This window comes from Carcharodon carcharias, chromosome 11, assembly GCF_017639515.1.
Source record: "Carcharodon carcharias isolate sCarCar2 chromosome 11, sCarCar2.pri, whole genome shotgun sequence".
Lineage (NCBI taxonomy): Eukaryota > Metazoa > Chordata > Chondrichthyes > Lamniformes > Lamnidae > Carcharodon > Carcharodon carcharias.
In genome coordinates, this window is record NC_054477.1 from 94,316,039 (window position 1) to 94,333,597 (window position 17,559).

Sequence of the window (17,559 nt, forward strand, 5' to 3'; positions counted from 1 at the left end):
TTATATCTTGTGTAAATTATTACGAACTATTGAATATCTGAACAAGAAGCTTCTCAAAACTAATCTCTCTGAGGCCAGATGTTGGCATTACAGGCAAAACCTTAATATGGAAAATACCAGGAAAATATCAAACAGAGTCACAGCAATGAAAAATTCCCTAATATTCAAGAAAACACAAGACATCACAAATGAGCTTTTGACTCTTAAATCTGTGTACAAACTTAGAACAATAACTGATTTTACATTATCTGCATTTAACTGGACTCAGGCTTGACAGAGGTACAGCACTTAATGTGAAGTATAGCTTTTCTGTAGTTTGGTCAATATTCTATAGTGCCAGCTCACAATTCACTCTGCAAAGAATTGCTATCGTACACTATCAAAGAGGATTAAAATATAACAAGTCATTGCAGAAAATTCAACTCTTTTCGCTCAATTATTGAACATTCTATTCCATAACAGTTTAAGCACTCACCATTTCTCTCATTATTTACAGGCAATTAATTCAATATTTATGTACCTTTGTATTTGCCACTTATTCAGAAATAATTACAAGGCTTACAAGGCTTGTAAATAATTACAAGATTGACTGCTAACAACTTGTTTCTATATTTTATGATACCAATCAAAATATTGTACCCTGACACCAAAAAACTTCACTTGAAAAAATTTAAAAACAGCATAAATTGAGTAACAAAATCAAGAATTAAAGTATTTAGTTATTTTAGTAGTCTGTAAATGTTCTTTTCATTTATATTTTACCTTGCAAGCTTTCTCCCAACATTTTTCATTATTTCTTGATTTAAAAAAATGGTAGGCTTCCAGAAGCAGATTTGAGTTTCTTACAAACCAATATCGGCACCCTTAAAATTAACCATTAATGGGCATATAACGATTAGGAAGGATGCCTACTATTTCCTTCTGACTCTTTTGGGAATTATCATCCTCTACAAAAATGCATACAGTGTAAAATCAATGGTCAGATTTATCTACAACTTGAGTAATAGAGAGGAGCAGGAAGACAAGCAAAATACTGAATACAATAATTCATGAAAATAGGTCCACAAGGGATTAAATACTCTTTTTGGAACATATTTCTCATATGTCTTGACTGAAAGCCTTTTAGAAATTCAGGGCACAATGTTGTGTAACAGAAGTAAGACAAAGCATCAACAGTAATCGAAATATAAAATACTCCAAGAAGTAAAAAAGAGCAAAATAAATATCGTATTATGCAAAGAATAGTAACTTTAAACATGATTTATTTGAGTAGAATTTATCTAGAGTCCATTCAAAAGCAGATACATGACATCAATTTATGATCTTATGAGTATTTTTTCCCAAATTCCATCCCTTGCACGAAGGTTCTGGTTTTTGTTGAGGCACTGTGGATCAGTTTCCAAGTCTGCACTATCTGTGAGGAGTGTTGCAAGCTGTGCATATTGGGAAATCACATGGTCTAAGATTGCACTGAGTGGGAGGTTCACAATTGATCCAACTCCTATCCTCTTTTTATGCCCCATCCATGCATGTTTTTCAAAACTGATTATTGTGTTTAAATCAGGGTTAAAAACCCCAGAATCAATAAGATTAACTGAAGGTCCTCAACTCCTGTTGTACTGACATAAGCTAATTGGGGAATCAAAGTTTGGATTCTTTGTGATATGGACGGCTCAATTCCATATGATGAGTGCAGTCACTTGTTGCACCAACAGGGAACCCCCTTGCTTTCTTTAATAAAGCTTTAATATTTATGGGTACAATGCATGTATTTTCAGTTCTAAAGGTGCAGTTCCACACCAGTGAAAATTACAATAATATTGCATGTTTGGCCAGATATCAGAGGGTGGCTAGTAACTGTTGCCCTGTACCTTGGAGACTAGCTGGCATGTATTAACCTGTATCTCAGAGGCTAGCTGTACTTGTTGACTCATACCTTAGAGACTGGATAGTAACTGTTGATCTATACTTCAGAGCATTGCTGGTACATGTTAGTCCATACCTCAGAGACTAATAGTACATGTTTACCCATACCGCTGAGGGTAGCTGCTACATGTTGACCCACATCTCAGAGGGTGGCTGTTACATGTAGACCCGTACCTCTGCATGAATCAGCACAAGGCTCAACAATATAGAAATTATCCCATTGTGACCACCTGTACATACATTCAATTAATTATGAGGTTCATATTGAATGTGAAATAATTACAGATTTGCAGTTATTCTTATGACAGTGCAGTCTTAATTACTGACAGTGTTAAACTTGAAAAAAGGAGTGAATCAGTTAATGCAATACTGCTGCTATCCGTCATTTCTTAGTTCTTTTTAATTGAGCTTTCTCATTGGTTTAGAGAAAAGATTTCATGGGGTGCCACTACTAAATATAAAAGAATGATTTACTTAATCAAAAGGCAGTGCTGGTATAAAATAATCTGTCAGATAATCTGTACATGAATTAAACAAGTGACTGAGTGAATTCAATCTTGATTATTTGTACTATCTACTAATCCATTAGAATCAGAGAATTTGAAAAACCTGAGGAACAGCAATTATTACGAATAATGATTTTTTTTTCTGGTTCACTGCAATCATTCAAATGTTCATCAAGCTTGTTAAATAATAAAAGGTAAAAGATTATTTCACATAAAATAATTGTGAAGTAAAACTATCATAGAATATTAAAAGATCATTCAGCCCATCATGTCTGTGCCAGTTATCAGCAAGGGAAGTTCAGCAAGTCCCACTTCTCTACCCTTTCCTTGTAGCCCTGCAATTTTTTTTCTCTTCAGATAATTATCCAATTCTCTTTTGAAAACCAGAATTGAATCTGCCTCCGCCACACTCTCAGGTAGTGCAATCCAGATCCTACCCACTTGCTGCATAAATAAGTTTTTCCTCATGTTGCCTTTAGTTTTTTTTCCCATTCGTCTTAACTCAGTGCCTTCTAGTTCTCAACCCTTTCACCAATGGGAGCAGCTCCATATGGTCACAAATGGGATTAACAAAGGCATTATTAAGTACTCTTCCTAGACGTTTATGCATAAACAACTTGCTGACTGATCAAATTAATTGTCTGATCAGAGTTAATTTAATCACGCTTACAGCAAGTGGTTCTCAGCCAGTTTCTAACATCTCCAATGCTTGTGAAGGAAATGTAGGTAAATTTTCATTTTGTTAATTATTTTTTGTCTTACAATTCACAAACTTAAAAAAATGGAATACTCATGCAAATTGCTATTTCAGTGGTGCCCTCCTGAAGAACTATGGATTTTGCTTCTCAGTCCTGTCTAAACTTCATTCGAAAGATGATACTGGCTTTGAGCTTTCAAAAGTATGGTGCCCAGGAATGTAAAATAAGTCACAATTTTTGGAGAAGTGCGTCATCTGTGGACTTGTTTGATACTTGTGTATTTACCACTTCTAATCTGAGTTACTCTATCACTTTTGATTGCAGAAGAGCTGAATTAAAAACACAATTTACATTTCTAGTTTTCTTCAATGACAGTCTCTTGTAGGGATCATATGATTGGACTGCATGGCAAAGTATTTCTATAATGTGCCTTAATGGTTATGATAGTAGACTATAAACCCAGAGGATGTCAGTTCAAATCCCATTGTGGCAAGTTGTAAAATTGAATTTAATGAAATTGGTGGGCTAGCATCAGAAAAAATAAATGTGAAAACTGACAAATTGTTAGAAAAGGCCAACTGGTTCATAAATATCCAGCAGGAAGAGAGTGTTCCACTCCTACTTAGTCTGACTTGCACGTGATTCTAGTACCACACTATGTGATTGGCGCGTAATATCCTCTGAACTGCAATTACTGCCAAATCAGATAGACCTACCAGTAACAAAACAGACTTTATACTAGGGTTAGACTGAAGTAATCTTTGCTAGTCAAGCCTGAAAAATCCTCCTCATTAACATTTTGGAAGAGGTGCCCAATTAAGGAAAGCTGTCAGACAGTTTAGTTAAGCAACAAACTAATGTAATCATGGAATCACATCTGTAGAATCATAGAATGATGTAGAATCATAGAATGATACAACAGAGATGTGGGCCACTGCACCCTGTGCCCTCTCTTTCCAAGAGCTATTTTTCTTTTCCTTTAGTCTTTTAACAGGTTGTGGGCATCGCTGGCAAGGCCAGCATTTGTTGCCCATCCCTTTTTGCCCTTGAACTGAGTGTTGTGCTGGTCCATTGCATAGGGTAGTTAAAAGTCAAACACATTGCTGTGGGTCTGGAGTAACATGCACGCCAGGCCAGAGACTGCAGATTTCCTTCCCTAAAGGCCATTAATGACAATCAATGATAGATTCATGGCCACCTTAACTGAGACTAGCTTTATATTCCGGATTTATTACAGAACTCCATGCTGCCATGATGGTATTTGTTCCCAGAGCATTCACCTGGGCTTTTGGATTACTAATATAGTGACATTACCACTATGCCATCACCTCCCTATAATCTAATTAGTGTCACTCCTCAACTCTATCTCTATATCCATGCACTTTTTTCCTTTTAAATATTTATCCAATTCCCTTTTAAAAGTTGCTCTTGCGTCTGCTTCCACCAGGCGAGAGGCAATACATTTCAACTTACTATATAAAAAGAAATCCCTCATGGTGCCTATAGTTCTTTTGCCTATCAGTGTAAACCTGTGCCCTCTGATTTAATCTTGTTGGGGGAATCTAGAACTAGGGGTCACAGTTTAAAAATAAGGGGTCTCCCATTTAAGGCAGTGATAGGAGGGATTTCTTCTCTCATTAGGTTGTCAGTGTTTGGAATCCTCTTCCCCAGTGAGCATGGAGGCTGGGTCATTGAATATATTCATGGCTGATTTTTGATTAACAAGGGAGTCAGGGGTTATGGAGGACAGGTAGGAAAGTGGAGTTAAGGTCATATCAGGTCAACTGTGATCTTAGTGAATGGAGAAGCAGGCTCAAGGGCCTGAATGGCCTACTTCTGCTCCTATTTCTTATGTTCTTATGTTGGTACCTGACCTTTTCGAAACTGGTAACAGTTTCTCTGTCAAAATCTTTCATGACTTTGAACACCTTATTAAATCTCCAGTTAATCTTCTCTGCTCTAAGGAGAACAATCACAGTTTTTCCAGCCTCTCCACATAAGACAAGCCCCTCATCCTTGGTGCCATTTTAGCACTCTCTCTAAGGTCTTGGAATCATTCCTAAATTATGATGCCAGAAAATGCATATTGAAAATAATCTTTTTTATTTTTCTTGGAGTGTGGCTTTAAAATTAGTCTGTGGCTTTAAAAAACTATCATGGCTGCAGCTGAAAGATATGTTCGCTGGAACAGGATGAGGAATATCTACAATGTTGCTATCATAGGGTGTCATAAGAGAACAGGATGGTGGCGGAAAGGAGTTCTGGACTAGGGGGAAATGCCTAATGACAGTATTTTAATTGGCTCCTGATCAGGTGACCAGGGTTTGTGTGGTAACAGTGCAAGCAGAACAGCACCTAGCCTGCAAAGAGGGAAGACCTGAAACCTCTCTCTCCTGTGCTTGTAAGATTCCAGCAATTTTGCCATAATAGCTAGCTGGCTATCCCTCACATCTCTGTAACCTGCTTTCTCTGAAAACCCCTGTCAAGAGGAAAAATCACCAATTGAGACATTCAAAAGAAAGTTTTTCAAACAGTGAACCACAGACTGAAAGTGCTGGGAGACCACCTTGTATCATCAACAACAAGCTGCAAGGAATTTGGGAGACATCAATTAAAATCAGCCCATCTAATCCTGTACTCCGGATTGTTGCTATCGAACTGTTTTATCTCACCCTTAAAATCCATGTTTTGTGTGTCTTATGTGAGTGTCTGTGTGTTTGTGTATAGGGGTTTAAGAAGGGGTAGAGTTTAAGTTATTGAGTTAGAAGTTAGCAGTTCATATTTCTTTCTTTTGGCACTAATTAAAGACAATTTATTCAATAAACAGTTATTTATTAAAAACCTGGTACCTGTATTCTGTTAACCTAAACAGTTCGGTAGAATTGGGGTAGTCTGGTGGTTTGGTCAAACGTTTCACATTTGTCGTGGCTCTGGAACAGTGGAGCTTGTTTTTACAGCGCTCTATCCCCACTGAGTTGTGACAATAAAATAATCCATCTGAGGCCTAATCAGTGTTTTATAAAGGTTTAGCATTATTTCCTTGCTTTTGTATTCCATTCCTCTATTCATAATGTCAAGGATCCCACATGTTTTTTGACCAACCTTCTTAACTTGTCCTTTTGCCTTCAAAGATTTGTGTACATGCACCCCCAGCTCCCTGTTTCTGTAACCCCTTTAAAATTGTGTCACTTAATTTATATTGCTCAGAAGAGCTTGTAATCTGCATGTACACAAAAAAAAACTGGAAGGAACAATGCCCACCAGAAGTTGGGACATATTACTATGCAGTCAGGAGGTAATCATCTAGGGAGAGACTCAGAAATACCAGCACTGATTGAGCTGGCTAAATCCTAAAGAACATAGCTGCCAGGTTGGGCCTGCATCAGGTTGTGAGAGAACCAGCACGAGGAAGAAACTTCACTGACTTATCTGTCACAAATGTGTCTGTCCACATTAGCATTGATAGAAGACACAGTCTTATCTCCACATTGTCCTCCATCATATAGTGTAATAGAACTACAATGCTAAATAAGATAGAATAAGGACAACTCTGGCTGCCCAAAGCTGACAATCTTAAGACACTGTGGCCAAAACTCTGTACAATCACAATCTGCAACCTCATGGCCCAGCACTTGCATCACTCCTTGATCACCGTCAAGCCAGAAGAATAACCTTGGTTTAATGCCCAGAGCAATATCTGTTATACATTAGAATGAGGTATGAATTTAATGAAACCACTATAGAGTTACTTGCAAGTTGAATATCAAAAGCAGCAGGCTAGACAGAGCTAGGTGGTTCCACAACCAATGAATCAGAGCAAAGTACTTAAAACGAATCACATCCAGTCGAGAATGATGAAGACAACCAGGCAACTATCAAGGGGAAAGAGCTCCATGAATAATCTTTCTCAACCAAGGCAGAGCTCAGCAGATGAGTGCAAGAGACAAGTCTGAAGCAGTTTCAGCAAAAAATGTAAACAATCCTTCTCAGCCTCCTCCATTGGTTCCCATCATCATAAATGCCACTTTCCAACCAATACCCACTTGATATAAGCAAATGCTGAGTGCATCGGACACAGCAAAGGCTATGGACCATGACAATATCCTGGCTGTAGTGCTGAAGACCTGCAAATCAGAGTTAGTCACTGCCCTAGCCTAGCTACATAGCACTGCAGTTATGGTACTTGCATTTATCTGACAGGGTGGAAAATTGCTCAGGTATGTCCAATTCCCCAAAACCAAAATAAATCCAACCAGGCCAAATACAATTCCATCATCAGTAAAGTGATAGAAGGGATCAACAACAATTTCATCAAGTGAAATCCACTTACCAATAATCTGTTGCTAATCACTTCAGGTTCTGCAAGAACCACATGCCTCCAGATTTCATTAAAGCTTGAATCCAGACATGGACACAGGAGCTGACTGTCAAGTAGCTACCCTCAATGATTGAATTTGGCACCAAAGAACTTTAGCAAAACTGAAGTTAAGTGAGTCAAAGCCTCCAGTGATTAGAGTCATATCTAACACAAAGGAAGATAATCGCGGAAGTCAATTGTTCTAGTTTCAGGTCAAAACTGGTCTTTGATTACCTCTTATTCATCAGTCTCAGCTCATAAGGACAGTTTAGTTTTCTTGATCAGTACCTTTGCAACTATACTGAATACCCACCACCAGTGTACTACACCAACACATCAAGATTATTTTGGCAGCACCCTGTGATTTTTACTAAAGAAAAGTACAGGAGCAATAATGTCATGGGAACAACAACATCTCCAAATTGCCCCAAATGTCCATCCTGTGTTGGACATGTATTGTTGTTTTTTCATCAAGACTGGATCAACATCCTGAAACTCATTTTTGATTTTAAAGATAAATTTAAAGATTATTTTGAAAATAAGCAATTTATATAGTATAAGAATTAAAAACTTTACTGTGGATTACAGCTGTCATGTACTAAATTGTAATGAAATGACTTTTCATCAATTTGCTTTAGGATTACTATTTCTTCACCAATTACAGGTAATTACAATTAAAGTAACTTCAGTCATATCTGTAAACATTCATGCATTCTAATAACACACCACCCTTTCACATTTACTTGAAAACACCATCGCTGCACTTCCTACTGTTACTCCCTTGAAAGGAAAACAGAAGCAATTTTTAAAAAGATGGGAGAGTGGATTAACTCTTAGGAGGTCAGTCAATGGAGTGCACTGGTCAGTCACCCACCTGTCAGTGGGAGGTCCAGCCTCATTACCATATCATGTGAACTGCATGTCTACAGCAACTTGCTGGGTTTCCAGGCCAGTGCAATATCAAGCAGCCTAGAGGTTGCTCTGGCTGATAGGTTTCCGAGTTGGAGGAGGGGACAGAATAATGGCAGCCTATATTATTCTTGTAGAGCCCCAGGGAGCACCTTTTGACAAAAATAACTTAAACCTTGACGCCCAAATCCCAAAGAATAACAAAAAACTGCTCAATACTTGATATTCCACCAAATGATGGAAATCATGGATTTGTTTTATGATGCATTTTGTTTTGACTCAAAATTTATTAAGCTAAAGTAAAAACGAAAACATAGACTTTAAGGGGAGGTGATGGCATAGTGGTATTGTCGCTAGACTAATATTCCAGAATCCTATGGGACTTGGGTTCAGGCTGGAATTTGAACTCAATTAAAAAAATCTGGAAATAAAAGTCTAATGATGACCATTGTTGTAAAAACCACCTTGGTCACTAATGCCCTTTAGGGAAGAAAATCTGGCCTACATGTGACTCTCTTAACTGCCCTCTGAACAAGGACAATTAGGGATGGATAATAAATGCTGGCCCAGCCAGTGATGCCCATCCATGAATGAATATAAAAAAAACCTTTATCTTTATCTTGTTACATGTTCGTCAAACCCAGCTATAATTCAGTCACACTGCACCACCTCCTGGTACACAAAGAAGACTGCATTCAAATAGTAACAAAAATTGTACATCTAAAATAAAGACTCTGGGGGTAAAATGCAACCTCAGTGGGGGAGCACAATGAACAAAGGCAGACTGGCTGCATGTTAAACACAAGAGCCATTATAGAAAACACCAAATTTTCCTTCCCATTGAGGGAGCAGTTAAGAATGGGTCAGAAAGATAATTGCATGTTTACAAAGCCAATTTAATATACAAGGTTTGAAATAATTTGTGGAGCACAGGAGTGTAATGCATTTGTAGGAAATTTATTTGTTTTCTCTGTTAATGAAGGGATTATCCCATTTTAAATAAAGCATAATGTATGTGTGTATGGGTGTGCTTGTGCATGTATGTGTACATATTTGGATTTGGAAAGATGTTTGTGAAGGTGTTTAGATAGATAAAGGATTTGTTTTTTTTAAAAATGTATGAAATAGGTAAATAAATAATTGTGTTCTTCTTGCATGTGTACTTGTCTAAATTGATTTTCACATGTAGGGCCGGAACTTACCGCCTTCTGAGGTCAGGACCAAAAGTGGGACCTGAGTGGCAAACCACTGGCCTGTGTAATCTTATCGGAGGCAGCCGACAAAGAAGCTGCCCCGGTATCACAGTCTAATTAAAGGCAGCGGGTGGAACAGACACCCGGCTGTCCCAATGGGAGGGTCTTCAATGTTGTCCTATTGGCAGCAAGTTGGGGCTGCAACAGCAGGTAGGAAAACATGAGGTGCATCAAGATGGAGGCATTCTACGAAGATGTGTGAAGTTTTTTAAATTATTTGTGGCCACAGCTGCCAGGTTATCATTGTGGAGGAGAAGCACCTCCACAGGATGGCCTTTGGCTACAACTGTGGCCTTGTAGTAAAAGTGGCTCAGGGTGGTGGGGAGGGGCTTATATAAAGGTGGCCTTGCTGAACACCAGCGTACTGCTAGGAGGCCATCTACAGGAACCTGTCAGGGTTTGGCCACAACATGGGGCGGGTCCACTGCCAGTATAATCCAGCGGCATGCCCAAACTGGCCCCATGCAGCCGGCTAGCTGCCATTATTGGCTACTTGCTGCTGCTGGGTTGATAGCTGCTTCTGTTGCTCACCCACCTCCAGTAAGATTGATCAGCGGCAGGAACGCATCAAGTGGGCACCCTGAGGCACTACCCTGTAAATTTCACCACCTCGTCCCACACCCACCTTCATGCAGCTGATAAGATCCCACTCCTAGCATGGGAGGGAATGCAGTTTAGAGCAGGAAGGTGGATCAGGACTATCTGGTTACATAAATCACTTCAGTGAACACATGGTACATTAATAAATATAAATTGCATAAGTAAGCAACAAAAAGGATTAGGATTGAAGAAACATTCTGCAACATCTCTTAAAGCATTGTCATCACCACAGCCTTGACTCTGTTTCTGCCCATGATAGCTAGCACACTCAAGGCTTGGGAGAGGGGGGCTGCACAAGATGCAAAACACTGGGGCCCATGCCCTTAGGGAGTCCCAGGCTCACTGCCAGAGCAACAACAATCATTGGTTGAGTAGCCTGTCAATCAGGATGGTGTACACATCAGATTGGCTGCTTTGGTCACAGCCAGAACAGCAATCACTGGTTGTGTGGGACGCACCAAATTCCCCAGTTCCCGCTTTCTTGCTTGCTTCATGTGAGGAGGAGAGTTCTGTTTGTTGGGCATAAGTGGTGGATTTTGTTGCCATTGAGGTGGAGGACGCAGCAGGTGCTTTCTTCAGAACTGGAGTGCAAGGTAAACAAGGTAAAGTGCCTGCCTATGTGTTCAGAAAATTGCAACCATGACCTTTAAAAAGCTGCAGGGCACCATGATTGCGTTGAGGCATCATGTAGCCATCCCCCCTCACATGTTAAACCAACCTCCACACAATTTAAACTCTTTCCCACCACAGCCACTTTGAGGGCAGTGTGCCATAGCGCTGAGACTTCAGGTGCACATGAAGGATCTGACGGGGAGTCCCCTTCTCACCATCAGCCAAGCTACATCTTGGTGCTTGTTTGAAAGTTCTTGTGAGGAAGCATTCTGCCAAATTACATTGACAGACTGCTCAGGGAACCATCCAACAGGATCCGCCATCTCCTTTTCCCACAGGGCCTGGGAGATGGTACTTGTGGACCACTGTCTGATGGACTTGTAGTCAATGACATTTTTCATGTCTTAAAATCTTGATGCCCTTTCAGTGTTTGCTTTAGCCATGTTCTTACTTGCAATTCTTTCCCTGGTATCTTCAGCCAGAGTGCATCTCCCCTTCAAGAGCTGTTGGCAAGCTTTAAGTTATGCAGCATTGTAAAGGTTCCTGAAAATCAAAGTGTACAATGCATACCAGACTACCTTCATCCACCAAATTGTTTATGCTGATCAATTTGGAACATATCCATGCTTTTGCAGCTGATTGATTGATATACAAAATTACATCACCTTTATTCCGATTTCTTACAGCTATTTGGAAACTTACGCAGGTTTCTTGGCCCAGGTTTTGCTGTGGTAATGACAGTGAAACTGTCAGCATCACCTTCATTACTCCTCTGAAACTGACAGCAACGTGGGAGCCTGCACATGCATAGAATAACATGAAAATCCAGTAGTCGCTGACTGTGAGTTTATGCTCCTCTATCAGGCGGGCGGCAGAGGTTCTGGAAGACAGCCATCTCCTCTGCAATCATGATTTGATGAGAACTTTCATTACCAAGCTGTTAGTCTCGTGTAAAAACTGTTGAAAATATGTAACTAGGGTAATAATGGCATAATAACTTCAGAATGACTGCTAAACATGCTATTGGCCCTGAAAGACCAATTTTGTTTGTAGATTGTCAAATTTCTCCATAATATGATATTCATACTTTTAAAAAATCATTTTTTCCATTTTTCTTTTATTTTACTTTATTTACCTTTTATCTTAATCCAATCACAATCATTTATTGCAGTAATTGAAAATTTAAAGTGAAGGGTAATAAGCGGGTAATAAGCGCTTTTAACTTCCTGATTTGCTGTGGGAATTACTTCAATGTGTTTAGCTGCAGACATCACTGCTGCTACATGCCAAGACATGCCCTGACTTGCCATTAGATTTAAACTACTGTCAGGAAAGGGGAAAACTGCTACAGAGAATGCTAGATCTTTGTGGAAAGCCTTTTTTGAAGTCAGCGGCAAATGTCCTTGCTTTGTTGCTGACTGCAAATTCTGGGTCATATATAGTTATTCACTCCATAATTGATGGGAAAGTTAGTCTGACAAAATATTAAAATTAGGTTTTAAACAAAAGCATCACTATATATGGTTTTCCAACATTAAATATATCCACAGAATTATCTTCTGTCTAATTTTCTTCCAAATTAAGGTGCTTACATTTTACCGCAGAGACAGATAAACAGTAGAGGTATTTTCTGTTATTTTTACTTAAATACCAAATAATGAAATTATCTTGTCTTCTCATTTTGGCTTCATATATAGATAAGAGTTATCTAATTTAAATCAATATGCAGTGAATAAAAAGTCTGAAGTTGCAAAATAATGGATTTTGTTTGGATAAAAAATTGAAACATAAGCCAATTATGAAATGTGGAACTTTTACCTATGGCAACTTTTCATACTGCTAAGATTGTAATGTCTGAATCAGTTGGAAGGCTATTGTAAGCATTAGAGAAAGAGGAAGTAAATGAAACAGTAGCAGTAAAAAAGAGAAAGACAAAGAGAAATACTCAGAGAGTGCGAATGAGACCCACATAATCTAAGCCACGGTGAGAAAGAGACAAACAGAAAATTAACAGGACTGTGAGATAGCAAAGGAAAACTGAGATTAAAGAATGTGAGACAAGACAAAAAGTAAAAGAAGAAATAGAAGGAAAGAAATGATCACAAAATGAGAATGAGGGAAAGAGAGATAAAGTGCGAGATGGAGCCAAAGATAGCAGGCCGAATTTTCCAACAGGCATCAGTTGCCTGATATCGGGTCCATATGGAGATGCCAAGCCAGCCCATGTTACCAGCACACTCATCAGTGCAACCTTCTAGGAGATCTCCTAATCTGCCACCTTGGCGCTCACTGTCCTTTTAAGGACAGTGGGAGGGTTCCCGATGCTAGTAACTCAATCAGAGGGCCAGTAACAGTCAGGTCGGCAGCCCAACAAGAGAAGTAGGCACAGCCGAGGAAGGCAAGCAAGTGCGTGGGCTCCTTGAGATCAAGGCACCCTCAGTTACCTGCAAAAAAGCCATCAAATACAGAGGCCGAAAGCATTGGGATGAAACTAAAACCCTTCTGCAAGACAGGTGATGGGGATGGTTGTGGCTTTGAATCCTTGTGGTCCTATCATTGGGGCATGGAGACTCTGGCTCCAATGGCCACTGGGATTGCTGCTGGGAGGTCACTTCCAATGAACTGGTGGCCTCTGCAATTGGTGAACAGCCACTCTGATGGAGGGAACATACCACTGCTGTTATAAAATGGCCTCAGGTGGGGCCATAATTGCACTATTTGGCTGCCCATCATCATGGAGTGGCCAGCCTACCCTGGTGCTAGCAGACTCCTAGGAAAGTCCTCTGGAGGGAGAAATGTGTTGGGGAGCCATCTGGACATGGCTTCCCTCTATTTTCCCTCCTGATCCAGATCCTGCCTCCAACCCCGTCTGCACAGGGCCAGGAAAATACAGTCCAGGGGAACAAAGATAGTGACAGAGAAAGAAGACAAGACATAAAACCACAAAAAATATGACAGAGTAAGGAAGAAACAGGAGAAAGAGAGGGACACAAAACAGGTACTCATGTCCAATATGGTACGTAGCGTGTTTGTATATACTGCAGCAGCATCAGGTCCTAACTGGAATGCAATCCAATTTCTATGTCAGAGAATAAGAAAGAGAAAATGAAAATAGAGGGTGGAATTTTCCATTCTGGAGACTAAGGGTAAAATTTTTCGCTTGGTGGGCAGGCACAGCACTCTGCCTCAGGGAGATTATGTAGCATACTCGCGCACAAGCGGGTAGGTCACATGCGCCCAGCTCGCACTACCCTATCTCCCCACCCCCGCCCGCATGGGCAGCATGCAGCGCTGCCCCTCGCATTTTACGCTGGGTGGGTCTTAATTGGCTCGCCAGCATGAAATTGCCTTCAGGGTCCAATTGCAGGCGGCGGTCGGCTTCCTAACTACCCCCGTCAAGCCAGCACGCCAAGGGCAAAATTCTGCCCTAAGTGTGGTGGTGAGTGGGAAAGTTGGCGTGATTCCTGCTGGGTGGTGGGTCGGATTTATCCGCCTGATTTTCCACTTATCAGCTCATTAATTATACATCAGAGAGGAACTCATTGAGTCTGATGGTGGGGCGGGTAGGGATTTGTCGCCCTGCTGTTACCTCATGGGATCAAAGGTCCTGGCATCACATTTAAAATGGCACCCACACAAACATTTACTCACTGTAGGTCAGGTGCTGTGTAAAGTTCTGCTTCACAATGGCGCCCAAATAGACAAAACCGTCAGCTCAACAGTTCAGCAAGGCTGCCCTAGGGATTTTCCTCCAGGCTGGGCAGGAAAGGTGGGAAGTCCTCTTTCCTCAGGATGGGAGCAGGAGGTCCTCCTTCCTCACCATGCTGACTTGGGACGAGGTCACCAGTGGCCAACAGGAAGGGACCACCCTACAGTGCAGGAAGAGGATGAATGATCAGACATGCCCCACCAGTGTAAGTGAAACTTCATCTCACTCCAAACTCTCACTCTCATAAGGGCATCAGGCAGTCTAAGGGTTAGAGTCCATAGAGAGGCACACACGACCAGCAGTTGGGACATCAGCATTGAATGTCTACCAGCCACTTTAAGCTCACCAACTCAAGCACAATCCTGCACAAGCAGCTTCTTAATTGCTCGTTGGGGAGGGCTCAGCACTGTTAGAATCATATCTCTCAAGGCAGAATTTTTCTTTTACAAAATGGAAGGACATTTTCTGTACATGTGGATGCTAACCTGGGATTTTTGTTTAAAAAGGTCATTAGTTCACCTTGGAATTGTCAACAAGCAGGCCTCTTCCAAGAAACCACCTGACCTATACGGTACTTGAGAAGGAGTTGTTTGTGTTGAACTGTGAGCACTTTAATTAATGAAAGGCTGGGAGACAAAAAGTCAATCACATGGGAGGGAAAAAAAACTTAAGTTGTGAACCTGCTAGTTTTGAAGGCAGTCTTGTTGGAGAACAAGCTGAGAAAGGAAGGCTACCTTGACTGGTTCACCTTGCCTAAAATTGTGTGTGGTTATCAACCTGTAGCCAGAGAACCATCATTTGAGTGTAACTAGTCTGGATATGGACCTGCGAAGCTGGACCAGTTGGTAAGAACTTGCAGGCATCCAACAGGACCAGCACATGACAGCGTCAAGATCCTGTGGACTTTATCCTTTATTTTATAACTCCCATCCTCTAAAGCCCATCTCTGCAGAGAGACTCTATCTGTTTATCCTTTGTTTGATGGTATGTGTATCTGTGTGTGCTGGGGAATTCTTTAGGAAGAGATGGATAGCTATAATTCCCGATTACAATTGTGTTAACCAGTACTTGCAATTTGTTAAAAGTTTTGTTTAAAAATAAATGAATCATTCTGAGTTTTGAAAGAAGCCCAATCAGATCTTTTTTGGGTACCAAAGGTATCGGTGAATAATTAGACATTTTGGTGATAAAATTAAACATTTAAATTAATGGTACGACCTGTGGAGTAGTGGGGCTTGATAATTTGAGCACTCCTCCCATCCCGGTCGTAACAGCATACACAACTGGCATACATGCTTCTGAAATGCTCTTTCATCCATAGTGCTCACAGTCAATCCATCTGTCTGTATAAAGGGGCAAGATCTCCCATAACAGATTGGAGAGAGCAAAGACCAAAGGTGGGACCAGAGGAGTCAATCACTAATAATCACGTCCCTCTATTCCAGACACCAGCAAGAAAAGGCAGAGGAAGACCACCAGCAAACACCTCAGCCCCAGTCCCCAGAGCACCTCAGATGAGGAGGCAGAGGATCCATCAGATTAAGACCCATCACTGCATTCACCTGCACTCTCCACTAGTGCAGATACATGCACCTCAGTGGGTCCTAGCACTAGAGTAGTTTGGGTTCACAACCTGGTGATCATCTCACCAACAGCAGACGGAGGCAGTGGCAGCTGAGGTCTCAGGACTGCTGGAGTTCAGGCCACTGCTGAGTTCAAGTCCAGTGATCAGCCTCTGCAATTAGCCCTGAGAGAAATGTTAGAGATGCAGAGACAAGCAGAGTTGTCACCAGACTGGAAGGACAGGAGGTGTACGTCCACGCTCTGTCTGATGTCATGCTTCTGACATGCAAGTGCACCTAAGCCATGATGGGAAGGGTGGCGGTCGACTTGGAGACCCAGGTCCAGCACTTTCTGCCAGATTTCCAATCGGGCATGCACTTCATCGCTTTAGCCATGGGTGCACTTCAGCAGTGGTTAGGAAAGAGGGGGGACATGGTACCTCAAACTGTCTCCAGGTGTCCCTTCTCAAGGAGTCAGGAAGGGGCCCTCAGGCACCCAAAGGGAGTGTCAGCCAGACAACCTGGGGTCATCCACTCAGGGCATTCCAAAGGTGTCTTACCACTCCAAATCCTCTCTGCCTGTGACCCCATCTTCAGCAGGTCAGGCCAAGGTGGGTGCATCTGCCCTGGAGCAGGAGACCCTTAGCAAGCTGGGGCCCTCCGGGCCTCCCAAAGTCATCTCAGACAACAGGGCAGAGCAGTCAGCAGGCTGCCTCCACCTTTGCTGCAGATATTGCGGCTGCATCTAGATGTAGCGGTAGGATTAGAAAAATTGAGACATTTTGAGTGCACAGTGGTGGCACAGGTGTTCAGTTTATATAATCTGCACTATTGTAAATATATTTCACATTTATCCCTCTCCAAGTCGCAGGTATTGAATGGCTAACCGATGTGATGCAAGGTCCCGCAGCCATTCAAGGGTAAAAATGAACCCGCCCAAGTATCTCCCATCTGGTTCCTCAGTTCCATGAAATCTCACTCATTCAAGAAGCTTGACACCATCCAGGAAAAAGCAGCCCGCTTGATTGGCATCACATCCACAAACATTCACTCTCTCCACCACCAACACACAGTAGCAGCAGTGTGTACCATCTATAAGATGCACTTCAGGATTCACCAAGGCTCTTTAGACAGCACCTTCCAAACCCACGACCACTACCTTCTAGAAGGGCAAAGGCAGCAAATAATTGGGAACACCACCACCTGGAAGTTCCCCAAGTCACTCACCATCCTGACTTGGAAATATATTGCCGTTCCTTCACTGTTGCTGGGTCAAAATCCTGGATCTCCCTCCCTAACAGCACTGTGAGTGTCCCTCCGCCACATGGAATGCAACGATTCAAGAAGGCAGCTCACCCTCACCTTCTCAAGGGTAACTTGGGATGGGCAATAAATGCTGGTCCAGACAGCGAAGCCCACATCCCATG